Below are 15,945 nucleotides of genomic sequence, written 5' to 3'. Positions count from 1 at the left end.
CACCAGCTGGGAGAAAAGTTAATTCTCTGAGGCGATGGAGGTGTCAGCCTTCCTGTGGTAATAATTTCACAGTCTATTCCTGCATCAAAGTACCACGCTATACACCTCACACTCACATATTTTCCATGTCAGTGATATCTCAGTAAAGCTTCCTGAACCAGTCAAGATGCTGGGGCTTCCCCGGTGGCCCAGTGGTTAGGACTTCGCCTTCCATCGCAGGGGGCGCGTGTTCCATCCCCGGTCGGGGAGCTAAGATCCCACATGCCTCTCGGACAAAAGTGAAAAACGTTAAGACAGAAGCAATACTGTAAGAAATTCAGTAAGGACTTTAAAAATGGTCCACATTGTGGTGAGGGGGGGTACTCTTTAAAAAGAAATAAAGGCCCTGTGACGTTCTCCGTACTTCCTGCTAGGGGACACACCACATCTGCCTGTCCCAGCCCTGTCACGGGCACCTGACAGGTGTCTCCATGTTACACGGACCATGGGCCTTGCAATCGGTCAGCGAGTTCTTTGCTGGGAGACGTCCTGAGACTGTCCTAATATGCAGCTGCTCATCCCGGCACACCTCCTCAGCTCCCGCCCCAACGCCCTCCCGAGTCAAAACACGCGCAGTGGTCTCATTTCAGCCTTCAGCATTTACTGGTAGGAGTCTGTTGAAGGAAGAGATTTCCCTTCACCCATGTGTGTGTGCAATCATTCACTCTTTCCCTCATTCATTTTTACTCAGGCCAGATAAACTCCTAAAGCAGAGGGACCCCAGCAGCCTCTGAAAGCGTGAGGAGAGACGCGGACACTGAAGGGCTCTGTTTGTTTTATTTGGAGGATAATTGCTTTACAATGTTGTGGTGGCTTCTGCCATACATCAATAGGAATCGGCCATATGTATACACATGTCCCCTCCCTCCCACCTCCCACCCCTTAGGGAGCACTGGGTTGAGCTCCTCGAGTCTTACGTCAAACTCCCACTGGCTCTCTGTTTTACATACGTTAATGTGTATGTTTCAATGCTATTTTCTCAAATCATCCCACTCTCTCCTTGCCCCGCTGTGTCCACAAGCCTGTTCTCTCCATCTGCATCTCTATTCCTGCCCTCCAAATAGGTTCATCAGTTCCATCTTTCTAGATTCCATATACATCTATTAATATGTGATACTTGTCTCTTTCTAACTCACTTCACTCTGTGCAATAGGCTCTAGATTCAGTCACTGCACTAGAAGTGACTCAGTGTGCTCCCTTTATTGCTGAGTAATATTCATTACACACACACACACATATATAAACCACAACCTCTTTATTCATTCACCTCTCGATGGACATACAGGGCTCTTAAAGCTCACTCTAGTCCAAAGCAGGAGAGGAGATGTGTTGAGCAGAGGCTGAAGTGTTCAGCATCCAGGTTGTCAATCAGTTTTCGGCCATTGCTTGTCCTGTGTCATCTGGGGTGGATGACCACAGCCCACACTGAGCCTCCTGGGGGCCTAACCAGCGCCCAGTGAGCATCTGTAGGACTGGGTTGAATTAAGCAAGATGGCAGTGGGTTTCATCCCCAAGTCACATAGCAGAGTCACCTGGCTTGCTTAAAAAAGCAAGCACTTTTCTAACTCAATCTACACAAACGTTATGATGAGCAACAGCTTGTTACTGGGCTTCCCTGGTGGCTCAGTAGTAAAGAACCTGCCTACCAATGCAGGAGACACAGGTTCAATCCCTGGGTCAGGAAGATCCCCCGGAGAAGGAAATGGCAACCCACTCCCATGTTCTTGCCTGGAAAATCCCATGGGTGGAGGAGCTTGACGGGCTACAGTCCATGTAGTTGCAAAAGAATCAAATACAACTGACCAACTGAACAACAAAAACATGAGTTAGTCATAATTCCTCCAATTAAAAACCAAACTCTAGGGCTTATCCTACCCTTCCCCTCTTCTGTGCTTATAAATATTCCACCATCAGTGAGAAACCTGGACCACATCCCCGTCAGTCTACGTATCATCTGTTGAAAGGTGGCTTAGATGCTTATTAAGCCAATGCCTAACCACCCTGCCTATCTTTGGTCTACATTGTTGGATTAGCCAATAAGTTCATTAGTGTTTTTCCATACATCTTCCAGAAAAACCCAAATGGACTTTTTAGCCAACCTAAGACATAACTGAAGAGAAAAATCTAATACCTTCGTGTAAGGAGAATAGCTACTGTGAATAGGAAGATTTTGTTCCAATTAGCCATTTGTGCTGTATATAAAAACATTCACCTACTCAGGGTCCAAGATTGCCGGGAGAAATATCAATAACCTCAGATATGCAGATGATACCACCCTTATGGCAGAAAGCAAAGAAAAACTACAGGGCCTCTTGATCAAAGTGAAAGAGGAGAGTGAAAATTTGACTTAAAGCTCAAAATTCAGAAAACTAAGATCATGGCATCCAGTCCCATCACTTCATGGGAAATAGATGAGGAAAGAGTGGAAACAGTGGCAGACTTTATTTTGGAGGGTTCCCAAATCACTGCAAATGGTGACTTCAGCCATGAAATTAAAAGATGCTTACTCCTTGGAAGGAAAGTTATGACCAACCTAGACAGCATATTAAAAAGCAGAGACATTACTTTGCCAACAAAGGTCCATCTAGTCAAGGCTATGGTTTTCCAATAGTCATGTATGGATGTGAGAGTTGAACTATAAAGAAAGCTGAGTGCTGAAGAATTGATGCTTTTGAACTGTGGTGTTGGAGAAAACTCTTGAGAGTCCCTTGGACTTCAAGGAGATCCAACCAGTCCATCCTAAAGGAAGTAAGTCCTGAATATTCATTGGAGGGACTGATGTTGAAGCTGAAACTCCAATACTTTGGCCACCTGATGCAAAGAACTGACTTATTGGAAAAAACCCTGATGCTGGGAAAGATTGAAGGCCTGAGGAGAAGGGGATGACAGAGGATGAGATGGTTGGATGGCATCACCGACTCAATGGACATGGGTTTGGATGAACTCCAGGAGTTGGTGATGGACAGGGAGACCTGGCGTGCTGTAGTTCATGGGGTCACAAAGAGTCGGACATGACTGAGTGACTGAACTGAACTGAACAGTGTCCAAGTAAGTTTCCCCAAGAAAATTCTGGTTTGGGGAAGAAGTGGAATCACAGAAGTAAAGTGAATGAGCTATTTGCGCCTTTGCAGTAAATGTGAAGAAGATGCCTATAGGGGTGTGGGGTTTGGGGTCCTTGACCTGAAACGTGACAGTGCACAGGACTTGGGTGTTGACAGTTCCTCATCCTAAATGGTGACTTGAGAAGACTCTGAGTTAGCCCTAAAAGAAGAATGAAGACGTGAACAGACCCAGTAGGAAGCAAAAGACAGCAAAAGAGAGCAACTTCGCAGTGGAAAGCCTGTCGGAAGCCCATGGGGATGTGTGGTTGCCCCAGGGCCGGGGCGTTTCGGACCATCACGTGGGGTGGGTGTTGGCCCAGGGCCGGGGCGTTTCGGACCATCACGTGGGGTGGGTGTTGGCCCAGGGCCGGGGCGTTTCGGACCATCACGTGGGGTGGGTGTTGGCCCAGGGCCGGGGCGTTTCGGACCATCACGTGGGGTGGGTGTTGGCCCAGGGCCGGGGCGTTTCGGACCATCACGTGGGGTGGGTGTTGGCCCAGGGCCGGGGCGTTTCGGACCATCACGTGGGGTGGGTGTTGGCCCAGGGCCGGGGCGTTTCGGACCATCACGTGGGGTGGGTGTGGGGCAGTAGAAGCGCTATATACAAGGAGGCGCTTGAGGCAAATCTCTTTAAATATATGTTTAGTTTTTTTAATTATGAAAGTATGATGACACACTTACAGGAGACCTGGAAAATACAGAACAAGGTTACATATAGTTCCACTATATATTACAATTATTTTTAAGTGGATAAATTAAGATTTTTTATTTGGAGTTTCAATATCAAAAATTAGTAGAATGAATATACAAAGAAGTAGAAAGAGTAGATCCGAAGAGCACTGTGAACCAATTCAACATAATTAAGATTTACATAATTTTCACACAGCAACAGGGTACCAATTCGATTCAAGTTCCCTAGACTGTGAACCAGGAGACACTGGAATACATCCTGGCACATAAAACAAGGTGCCAAAACCTCGTGGTCTGCAGGTGCTGACGTCACAGAGTCTGTTCTCTTACCACTTGGATTACGTTAGAAACCAACGTCAAAAGATATTTGGAAACAACCCACATATTTGCTGGGGGAAACTGAGGGCAGGAGGAGAAGGGGGCGACAGAGGATGAGGTGGTTGAATGGCCTCAGTGGCTCAATGGGCATGAGTTTGAGCAAATTCCAGGAGATGGTGAGGGACAGGGATGCCTGCTGTGCTGCAGTCCATGGGGGCGCAAAGAGTCAGAGACGACTGACTGACAGGACAACAACACGTATTTTCAAGTGCAGTGTGACATTTACCAAGCGATATCTTCGACTTGGCCATCAAAAGGCACATGAGGCAGATTTTTATAAAGCATCAGCGAGTAGGTGTTTTAGAGTCACGGGCTGCGTGGTCTCTGCCACACCTATCAAGGCCACCTTTGCAGGTAGACGCTGCCCATAGACAATGTGAAAACAGGTGTGACTGCGTCCCTATGAAGCACTCGAATAACTGTCCCAATAAAAGGCACCGTCCTCCCATGGAGGCCTGGGGGCATTAGGGATCCACAGCATTTTGAGGTGGGAAAGATGCCTTCAAAATGGGCTGCTTTCCAGATTAGAAAAAGAGCTCCGGCTGTAAAGAGCAGGAACCATGGAGTGTGAAGTCACTGGAGCCAGACTCCTGACCGGGATGGAGCTCAGAGCTGTGACGAGATGACGCCGCCCCGAGGAGCACGCCCAGGAGAAAGCGCAGGAAGGAAGTGACTGGTGCACCTTCGCTTGCCCCTTTAACGCCCGATTATGCTTTCTCAGCTTTGATTTTCCACAGAGGACACAGAAGTGTTTTCACCTGTGGTCTGGCTGTTCGGTTAGGATCTTTAATTGCTTAATCACTCGAGAGGGGGATGAACAGCATGGGGGATAAAACCGACTCCTCACGGGACACGCGCCACACTCTCCGTGCAGACAGCGTGGCCGACCCAGCCACTGCGGGGGTGGTGGCGTCTGTGGGGACAGCAGGTCTGGGGGCCCTGTCCCTGTAACTGTAGACTCACCAGCCCCTGGCCCACCCTGGTCGACAGTTCCCTGCCCAGAGCTCTGGAGCCAGGTCCGGGCAGGTGTGCGCTGCCTCGTGTTCAGTCTCAGGGCAGAAAACAGACAGGACAGAGGAAGTCTCCAGGGAGAGGACCGTGGAGCTGTGTCTGGGCACCGACCTTGGGCAGGAGACGTACTGATCCTGCCTCTGCGTGTCCACACCCAGGCTCCGGCTGGATGAGGGGGCAACTTAGGGAGCAGAGAGGGGGGTTTTCAGTGGGGTCCTCAGAGGATTTAGCATAAGCGAGCTTCAAGTCAGGACTTTTGCTGAGAAAGAAGGTTTTTAAAATGAGATTCACTGCGGCTACAGTAGAACCTAGCATTCTGGAGTCCCAGGGAGTCTGCAGGGAATCATAATTCAGAGGAGAGCTCAGACAGATGGATGTCTGCATTTCCTCCATCTGCTGTGGGAGATGCTGGGGAAGAGCCAGAGGGGAGGCCCCCCAGGTGCAGACGCTGAGGGTAGAGCATCTATGAGGGGAAGAGAGCAGTGCCCGTCCTCCCATGGCTCTCAGGGCATTGGGGACAGGGGACAGAGGAGGAAGAGAAACAACAGTGTGCGTGTTGTTATGAGACTAAGAGCGAGGCTTGGTGGTGGTGACTGAGGATGGCCAGCAGGTGTGGATGACCCGGTGAAACCAGCTGACTGGAGCACGAGGAGCAGCGAGGCGAGTGAAGTGGTGGGAGAGGGGGTTCCAGGAGGAGGGGGAACAGGAGTTGCTGTGATGAAGCCAACGCGTGTTTCTTGCTTTTTTTAAGCTAAGTAAGTTCAGCTGACTTAGAAAAAGGATGCAAGGACAGAAAAAGGATGCAAGGACAGCAGAGCTGCAAAACAAAATGAGTTTCCTGAGCGAGAACGTCCTCACATTCCTGCCAGGGGTAAGTAACGAAATGAATGTGTTCTTTTCAGAAAACCAACTCTTGGTTTTGTTGACCTTTTCTGTTGTTTCTCTGGTTTCCATTGTGCTCAGTTCTGCACTAGGCTTTGTTATTTCCTTCCTCCTGCTAGCTTTGGGCTTAGTTTGTTCTTTTTAGTTTTGTGACATATAAAGTTTGACATCTTTTGTTTTTTCCTTTTGCTCTTATTACTTCTATTTTAAAATTTTAAGAAACAATCTTTTCTTTATCGGTAATTAGAAATTACTTATTTCAGTAACTAGAGACAATGCATATAGGTTTATACTGATACCCACAGAACCTTAATCTTCCTTAGGAAATTTAGCATTACTGTGGCTTCTTTCTTTCTAAAATGTTTTTCAGAAAATGAATCCTCTTGAAGAATGTTTTGTATTATACAGACTAGTTTATGTTATGTTGGAAAGTTACATTTCAAACAAAAATGTTTTTAGTTGAACACAATCCCAGCGTTTGCTGTACTGGTCAGTAGTATCCAGTCTATTCCTGTATATAGTTCCAATATCCCATATATGTTGTTCCAGGATCCAGTATATAGTCGTTATGCTAAAAATCTCCCTCTTAACTTTTCCACCTTACGAAACTGGTCCCTACAGAACTCACCTAAAAAAAGGTCATTATTTTCTCTCTCCTCAGCTACTAGTAGCCACCATTTTACATTAATGTTATATATATTTGACGACTTATATGCCACATGTGTGTGGAATTCTAAAGCACTTGTGTGTGTGTGTGGCGGGTTTATTTCACTGGAATATTGTCTTCGGGTTTTATCCATGTTGTTCCTTCCTTTTAAAGGCCGAATAATATTCCATTGAGCTTTTACACTGTATTTTATTTATCCATTGATTTGCGTTGTTCTCACCTCTTCACTGTTGGAAAAGTACCGCTATGGACATGAGTTTGCAAATGTCTCTTCAGGTCTTTGCTTTCTGGTATTTTGGACATGTCCCTAGTATTTGGATGATTTGGTCCCGTGGTGTTTCTAGTTTCGATTTTTTGAGGATCTGCCATGTGTTTCCCATAGTGGTTGCTGCATTTTATAAAGTTAACAACAGTGCACAAGTGTTTGAATGTCTCCTCCTCCTCCGAAGCAGTTGTTATTTTCTGGGTTTTTTCAAGAGTATGCTAATTTGTGTAAGATAATGTCTTATTTTGGTTTTGTTTTGCATTTAGCTAAAAATTCATCATCTTAAGCACCTTCTCATTTTCTTGTTGCCCATTTGTGTATCCTTTTTAGAGAAATGTCTATTTAAAATCATTTGGTCGTTTGTTAATCAGGTTGTTAAGTGGCAGGAGTTCTTTATATATTTTAGATACATTTAATATATTTATTAACACCTTATCAGATATGTGACTTGCAAGCATTTTCTCCTGCTTTGTAAGTTTATTTCACTCTGTTGGCTGTGTCCTTTTACCAGTTTTGAGGCTGACGTGGTCTTATTTGGGGTTTTTTTTTTGGCTGTGCTGGGTCGTTGTTGCTGCATGCAGGTACTTGGAGATGCTGCCCGCACCATTCTGATGCTGATGGTCACCTCTGTCACCTGCTAATTACTGAATTCTGTTCTTGCTGCTTGCATCATCGCTTTAGTGGGATGTCACATATGGTTGGTGCAGGCCTCTTCCATTGTGGGCTGCATGTTTTCCTGCCCTTTGCCTCTGGCTGCTGATTTCTAGACACCCTCGAGCTCCTTGTTTCTGCTCTTGAAATAATTTAAATGACTGCTGAGAATCTATTGATATAGTCAGTTTCAATAACAGCCATGTTTACATTGTTGAGTAATAATTCACTGAATAACAGTTGTTTACATAAAACCCACAGTGATCTTTTATTTTTTCATTTTCAGTTGAATTATAATTGTCATAAAACGTTGTGTACATTGATGGTGTACAGTGTGTTGCTTTTATATACTTGTATATTGCAATGACTACCACCATAGGATTAGTTCAGGGCTTTAGCCCATCAAATAATTATCATTTCTTTTTTTATGGTGGTAACAGTTAAGATCTAGTCTCTTAGCAACTTTGAAACTTATAATACAGTATTGTTGACTATAATCACTACTCTGTGCAAAATCTCTGCAGAACTTATTTATCTACTCCAGTTTATACCCTTAAATACACATCACCAACTTCCCACCCCACCCCCAACCCCCGCCTCTGGTAACCACTGTTCTACTCTCTGTTTTTATGAGTTTGGTTTTTTAAGATTTCACATACAAGTAATAACATACTGTACTTAGCTTTGACTTACTTCACTTAGCTTAATGCCTTTAAGGTCCATCTATGTTGTCACAAATAGCATGATTCCCATCTTTCTAATGCCTGGATTATATTTATATGTATATGTAATTACATAGAGAGAGAGAGAGAGAAAGAGAGAAGAGAATGGCAATGCACTCCAGTATTCTTGCTTGGAGAACGCCATGGACAGAGGAGCCCGGTGGGCTGCAGTCCCTGGGATCACACAGCTGATTAACTACCGCTCTCACTGTCTCACTTTCATATATATACATATATCTCACAGCTTCATGCCTCTGTTGATGCACACTTCGGTTGTTTCCATTTCTTGGCTATTGTGGGTAGTGCGGCAATAAGCGTATGGGTATAAATGCCTCTTCAAGCTTCTGTTTCCATTTCCTCTGGATACATATCCAGCCTGAAGTAGAATCATATGGTAATTTTATTTATGGAGGAACCACCATATTTCTCACAGTGGCTCTACCAATTTATAGCCCCGATAATATACAAGGGTTTATACCAATAAACTAATAATATACATCAGTTTATACCAGTAATGTACAAGGGTTTCATTTTTTCACATGGTCACCAACATTTGTGTTCTTTATGAGAGCTGTTCTAACAGGTGTGAAGTAATATCTCACTGTGATTTTGTATTTTTTCCTGATCAGTGATGCTGAGCATCTTTTCACGTGCCTGTTGGCCATGCAGACACATCTTTGGAAAAGTGTCCATCCACTTCCTTTGCCCATTTCTTTTATTGGGTTATATTCTCCCACTTCATAGATTCTTTTCATTTTGCTGTTTCCCTTGATGTGCAGAAGTTTTGAACACTGATGTAGTCCCACTTGTTGATTTTTCTTTTTGCTTCTGGCGCGTTTGCTTTTGGTGGCATATCTAAAAAATCATTGTCATGACTGATGTCAAAGGGACCTTCTTCCCTATGTTTTCTCTCAGGATTTTATAGCATCGGGTCGTACACTTACATTTTTAATTCCTTTGGAGTTAATTTCTGTGAGTTGTGTACAATAGGGTTACAATTCCATTTTTCTCCATTTCTTTATTTAGTTTTCAAATACCAGTATGTGGAAGAGATTGCCCTTTCCTCAACAAGTGTCTGTTGCTGCCTTGTCAAACGTTCCTTGACAGGAGACGTGTGAATTTACCTCTGGGGTCTCTGGTTTTGCTTTGGTCTTGTGTCTGTTTTTTGTGCCAGTACCACACCACACACAGTTAATAACTCTAGCTTTGTAGTAATTAACACAGTAACTGTGATGCCTCCAGCTGTGTTCATCTTTCTCATGATTGCTTGGGCTATTTGAGGTATCTTGTGGTTCTATACAAAATTTGGGGAAACTTTTTTTCCATTTCTGTGAAAGATGCCATTGAAATTTTGTTCAGGATTGCATTGAATCAATAGCTGACTTGTGTACTATGGACACTTTACTAATGTCAGTTTTCCAATCCATGCTATGGATCCTAAGATGCTATGTCTTCTTCAATTTCCTTCATCAAGGAAGTTTAGTTTTCATCAAGACTTTATCAAGTCTCATAGTTTTCATTTGTAGAGAGCCTTCACTCCTTAGTTCAACGTATCCCTAAGTATTTTTTTTCAATCAAGGAGGTGGTTTCAGCTGAAGCCTGATCCCACAGGGGCTGTGAAGTGTGGATGGAAACATAGCTAAAAGCAAGGCTGTGTGGACTCTAGTTCAGTGGGACATTGGCTGGGGGCCTTAGGGGTGGGTCGGAGGGCTCACCCAGTGTGTCCACGCGGGAGAGCTGCGGTCGGCCTGGGCAGGTCTCCAGAGTCTCCTGAGCCAGTCCCTGCAGGTGGGGCTCCGTTTGCCATCCAGGGAGAGGGAATCCATGTGTAGGTCCACCCAGGGCACAGTTTGTAACAGTTGTGTTTGGTTGCTCACTGTTTTCTTTGATATGCTCAGAGTCAGTGATGCCTGGCCAGGTTTAGGTGTGCACTGGGGCAAGGAGCTGTGAGGCGGTCAACTGGAGCATTCAAGACAGCACGGAGGAGGTCCTGCCACACTCGTATCTTGTTGTCATCAGTCGCTCAGTCCTGCCCGACTCTTGCCACCCCATGGCTGTAGCCCGTCAGGCTCCTCTGTCCATGGGATTTCCCAGGCAAGAATACTGGAGTGGGTGCCATTTCCTCCTCCAGGGGATGTTCCTAACCTAGAGATCAAATCCACATCTCCTACATCAGCAGGCGAGTTCTTTACCGCTGAGCCACCGGGGAAACCCATTATATCATGAGTCTCCCCCTAAGTTCATTCGCCTCTGAACATATTGACTGCATGCAGCAGTTTCCCGCTGAATATATCACGGTGTATTTCTCAACAGCAGCATCAAAGTTCCAGCTTAGAGGACAATTATTTTAAATTCTCCAGGGAAAGGACATATGAGGGGGCTGTCAAAAAACTAGATCCATCTCCGTGTAAATGACAGTTGAAATCAGACAGGGTGTTCCCAAGGTGTATGTGAGTGGGGTTTTCTTACTATTGGCTGTAGTTTTGTGTGCTTGAAAACGTGGGTTCCAATTGTATTTTTAGGGATCAAGTAGTGTCTTTGAAATCTGCATATTCAGAATAAAATAAAACAAGTTATCTGGTGAAGCACAGTGTGAAAGAATTATCCCTAAGATTAGATTTTAAAGCCTGACACCTACTCAGCAGGAAACCAAAGACAGCAGGAGTGTTTGGGATCCAGTGGGCAGTGTGTGGCTGTCCCAGGGCCGGCTGCACCAGGGGCTTTGAGGCAGAGTGGGAGGTGGAGCTGGAAGCCCCACCACCTTCACCGAGCTGCAGCAGCAGAGTCAGAATGTAACTGTTTTGGGCTGTTGAGTCCCACGTTCTGCATCACACATACTTTCTGTTGTCATTGTAGTGTGGGATCATTGTAAGGCGTCCCTGAATTCCAGTAAATTTTTATTTAACAATCAACCAGCATTAACGTACAGTGTTTGTTTTTCTCTTTCTGACTCACTTCACCCTGTATGACAGACTCTAGGTCCATCCACATCTCTACAAATGACCCAATTTTTTTCTTTTTTATGGCTGAGTAATATTCCATTATATATGCACCACCTCTTTTTCATCCACTCATCTGTCAATTGACATTTAGGTTGCTTGGTTATTACAAATGGTGCTGCTATGAACACTGGGGTGCATGCATTAAAATAATACTTGATGTTGTTCAAAGTGACGAAAGGAAGCATTTTAGGTGATAAACTTTAACATGTCATGAAATAGCCCCCCCATTCAAAACACTGCAAAATACAGCTGAAGGAAAAGGAGACTTTTATAGAATAAAGAATAAAGAACCAGCCTGTAAGATGAAAAACATTTGATGGTCTGGGACCACATGGTGGAACTCGTTTGGTGTGAGGAGAAACCAAGAAATGTGTACAGTGCTCAGGGGTTGGCTGACTGGACACACTGCATTTCTGGTCCAGGGAAACACTTACAGGGATGAGATTTATCTAAGTTTTTTTTTTTTTTTTAAACTTTACAAATTGTATTAGTTTTGCCAAATATCAAAATGAATCCGCCACAGGTATACATGTGTTCCCCATCCTGAACCCTCCTCCCTCCCCATACCATCCCTCTGGGTCGTCCCAGTGCACTAGCCCCAAGCATCCAGTATCGTGCATCGAACCTGGACTGGCAACTCGTTTCATACATGATATTTTACATGTTTCAATGCCATTCTCCCAAATCTTCCCACCCTCTCCCTCTCCCACAGAGTCCATAAGACTGTTCTATACATCAGTGTCTCTTTTGCTGTCTCGTATACAGGGTTATTGTTACCATCTTTCTAAATTCCACATATATGCGTTAGTATACTGTATTGGTGTTTTTCTTTCTGGCTTACTTCACTGTGTATAATAGGCTCCAGTTTCATCCACCTCATTAGAACTGATTCAAATGTATTAAAAAGAATACATTTATCTAAGTTTTGCTTTGCTGACAGGTCACCCTGGGTAGGAAAAGCGCCATCACAGACCTGGACAATTATTTCAACATTAACAAAAATAAAACTGCTGCCAGGATAAATTGTTCACCTTTCCTTGTGGTGAACTCCGTGTGTCCTCAATAAAATCTCACTTATTCCAGAAATAAATTCTGATGGGATTGAGGAGGAGAGGTGGGATGTAAGTAAGGAGGGAGGAGGGACCGTCCCCCATAAAAGCCCCCACAGGGGCCTCACTCCACAGCTGAGCGGTCAGTGGAGGCCACAGGAGAACCTAGTGGCCTGGAGGTGGGTCCAGTTTATGGAATGTCTTCTTCACATCTCAGATTTCTCCAGAAGGCAGAGTTGAGAGAGCAGGGTCCACAGCACGGAGGCATTTGTGAATTCAGCAAGTGTCATGTGAGGTCAGCCTGGTGCCCGGCAGTATGTGTGCACTTAGGGACCTGTGTGCCCCAGAGCAGAGGGATGTTTGAGTCTCTACACAGGCAGGACAGCGGCGTCTCCACTTTCTTCAGTCACCAGAGCTTGACGGGCTGCATTGCTGTTTAGTTGCTCGGTCATGTCGGACTCTGTGACCCGCTCTTTGTGAGCCCACCAGGCTCCTCTGTCCATGGGATTCTCCAGGCAAGAATACTGGGTATTTGAACATTTGGGTATATTATTTTGAATATGACATGCCTGCAAATATGGTTTGGGGAGAAGGCATTTATCCTCTTTGGGGTTCTGTGGGCTTCCTGGATCGGTGGTTTGGTGTTGACATTGTTTTGGGGGGAAATTCTCATTGTTGCTTCAAATATTTCTTTTTCTCTATCTTGCCTTCTGATAGTCCCACTGTGCACGTGTTCCACCCTTGGTACTTCTCCCACAGCCGTTGGATACTCCATTTTGTGTTAAGTCTCTGTCCTGGCCTTGCAGTTTGCAGATTTCTACTGATAGACCCTCAAGCTCAGACACTCTTTCCACATCTACTAACATTCCCTCCAACCTACTAACAAGCCCATCAAAGGCATCCTTCATTTCTGAGACAGTGCTTTGGTCTCCGGCATTTCTTCCTAGTTCTTCCTTAGAATTCCCCTCTCCTGCTCTCATTGCCCAGCTGTTCCCGCACGTGTCTGCTTTATCCACTAGAGCCCTCAGCACAGTGATCATAGTTGATTCACCTTCCAGGTCTGACCATCCCAACATTCCTGCCGTGTCTGCGTCTGATGCTCGCTCTGTGTCTTCAAACTGTTCTTTGCCTTGTAGTATGCCTAGGAATGTTTTCTTGATATCTGGACATAGTGTACTGGGTTAAAGGAACTGTTAATAAACCTTTAGCGATGTGGTGGTGAGGTGTGGGGAGAGGGGAGCGTCCACCTCCTACGATGAGGTCCCAGTCAGTCCGTGAGCCTGTGCCTCTGGACTGTGAACCTCTTTCTCCATGTTTTTCTCCCCCATGGATGGGACAGCATGGCTAGAGTGGGCTGGATGCTGGGGATTTCCCTTCCCAGGTCAGTCAGGCTCTGAGAAGACCCCGGCTGCTTAGGCTCCAGTTAAGTCTCTCCTGAAGGCAGACCTTGTAAGAAGAACCCCACACTCTGGTGTATTTGAAAATGGTTTCTTCCTCCATTCCCCACTGAAAGCACAAAGGGAGTTTTTTCCCCATCAGTTATGTTGCAGCATTTCTCGTCCTGGCAGGCCTTATTCGCAAGGTGTCTCCATCATGAGTCTGCTCCAGAATCTTGAGCCCCGCTAGTCACTGTCTGTCTCTCCAGTCTTGGAGGCAGTGGTGCCCGTTGTCTCTCCTCTCTTCATGATGCAAGAATTTTCTTCCTATTCAGTCCTGTTGGGATGGAGTGATGACTTGAATGAGCTCCTTGAGTGAGGACCTGGAAAGCTGAAGTCCATGAAGTCCTGAAGACTCATTTTTAACAGTTATTTAGTGTCCAGTAAGTCTGATGAAATAGGAGCTTGCTATAACTCACTTGCACACTCTGTTAAAATTAGACCGTCTTATTAGCTCAACTAAGGGGTGTGGAGAACATCCTTGCATATGTGTCCTGTAACACATTCATATACTCAGTACATGTTATTTAACACTTATTATTGGTCAACCGTGTTATTGAACAGGACAGACCTGGTTCCTAAGTGCATGGACCTTACCTTCAGGTGGAGGATCAGGATATACAGGTAAATAGAAATAAATACAAAATAATCATAGCGAAAAGTGTAAGTGGTGTCAGGTATATATTCTCCAGGTTGAGCTCCTCCTGTGGAGCATGACAGTGTCTCCCTTCTCAGGAGAGGAAAAGATGAAGAATTCTTGTCCACTGTTGGTTCTATGTGAAGACTGCTGGTGTCAGCACCAGTTCAGCCCCCTTTCCGCTCCAGGTCACTCTGACGTCCCCTCCATGTCTTTTTACAGAGATGCCCTGAGAACACTAGGGGAGGCGGCTGTGAAAACCATCTTTGTTTCAGGTGGTGGTTGGGGGCTCTGGGTAATGTCTTCCTTTTCTTCCACAGCATGTCTCCAGTCTTGCTTGACCGGAAAAGGAGGCACAGATGTGATTCTCACACACTTGGCCCTGGCCAGCCTCCTGGTTCTCTCCCCTGGCATTCCTCACACTGCCATTGCAGTTTTTGTTTTGAGGAAGCCCCTGTCCAGTCTCGGGTGTAAGCTTGTGTATTATATACAGAGAGTGGCTCGAGGCACCACCCTGTGCTCCACCTGTGTCCTAAGCACCTATCGGTCCTTCACTCTCACCCCCAGGAGAGTGGAGTGGGTGATGCTCAGAGGAGGGGCCCCCAAGGTCACTGGCCCTTCCTGTTGGGTCTGCTGGATGCTCAGTCTCTTAATGACTAACTTTGTTCCTGTGGCAGTCACTGGTCCACAGGACACAGGAAATGATACCGACAATCAAGGGAAGTGGTTCTGTTCATCAAGTCCCAAAGCAGCCATTGGCCTCCAGTGGTCCACCTCGGATGCCGTGTTTCTTACCCTCGTGGTCTGGTCCAGTGGCTCCATGGTGCTTCTGCTCAGACACCGCCAGAGGGTGCAGTATATTCACACCCGCACTGGGCACCACAGATGCCGCCCAGAGACCAGAGCCGCCCACACCATCCTGATGCTGGTGGTCACCTTTGTCAACTTTTACAAACTGAATTCCACTTTCAAGTTTTACACCACTATTCTTCTGGAGTCTTGTCTGTGATTGATGCAGGCCACTCTTATTCTGGCTTTGCTTCCCCACTTTTAGCCCCTTCCTCTTGATCCTTAAGGACTCTGCATCTCCTCATTTCTGCTCGTGAGTTGTTGAAATCACTGTTGAAAGGTTTGCTGCTGTTGTTCAGTCACTAAGTGGTGACTCTGTCTCTTTAAGACCCCACAGACTGCAGCATGCCAGCCTTCCTTGTCCTTCACTATCTCCCAGAGTTTGCTCAAACTCACGTCCATTGAGTCAGTGATGCCATCCAACCACCTCATCCTGTCGTCCCCTTCTCCTGCCCTCAATCTTTCCCAGCATCAGGGTCTTTTCTAATGAGTCACGTCTTCACATCAGATGGCTAAAGTATTGGAGCTTCAGCATCAGTCATTTCAGTGAATATTCAGGACTGATC

General features: G+C 45.6%; 1 pseudogene; it reads left to right on the top strand.

Moving 5' to 3' along the window:
- Window positions 1-14,738: 14,738 nt before the first annotated feature.
- LOC113876011 lies at window positions 14,739-15,735 on the top strand (annotated as a pseudogene).
- Window positions 15,736-15,945: the final 210 nt, after the last annotated feature.

Source organism: Bos indicus x Bos taurus, chromosome 18 (assembly GCF_003369695.1).
Source record: "Bos indicus x Bos taurus breed Angus x Brahman F1 hybrid chromosome 18, Bos_hybrid_MaternalHap_v2.0, whole genome shotgun sequence".
NCBI classification, from domain to species: Eukaryota; Metazoa; Chordata; class Mammalia; order Artiodactyla; family Bovidae; genus Bos; species Bos indicus x Bos taurus.
Note: the sequence above shows the minus strand (reverse complement) of the source record. Positions and strands in the feature narration are given on the sequence as shown.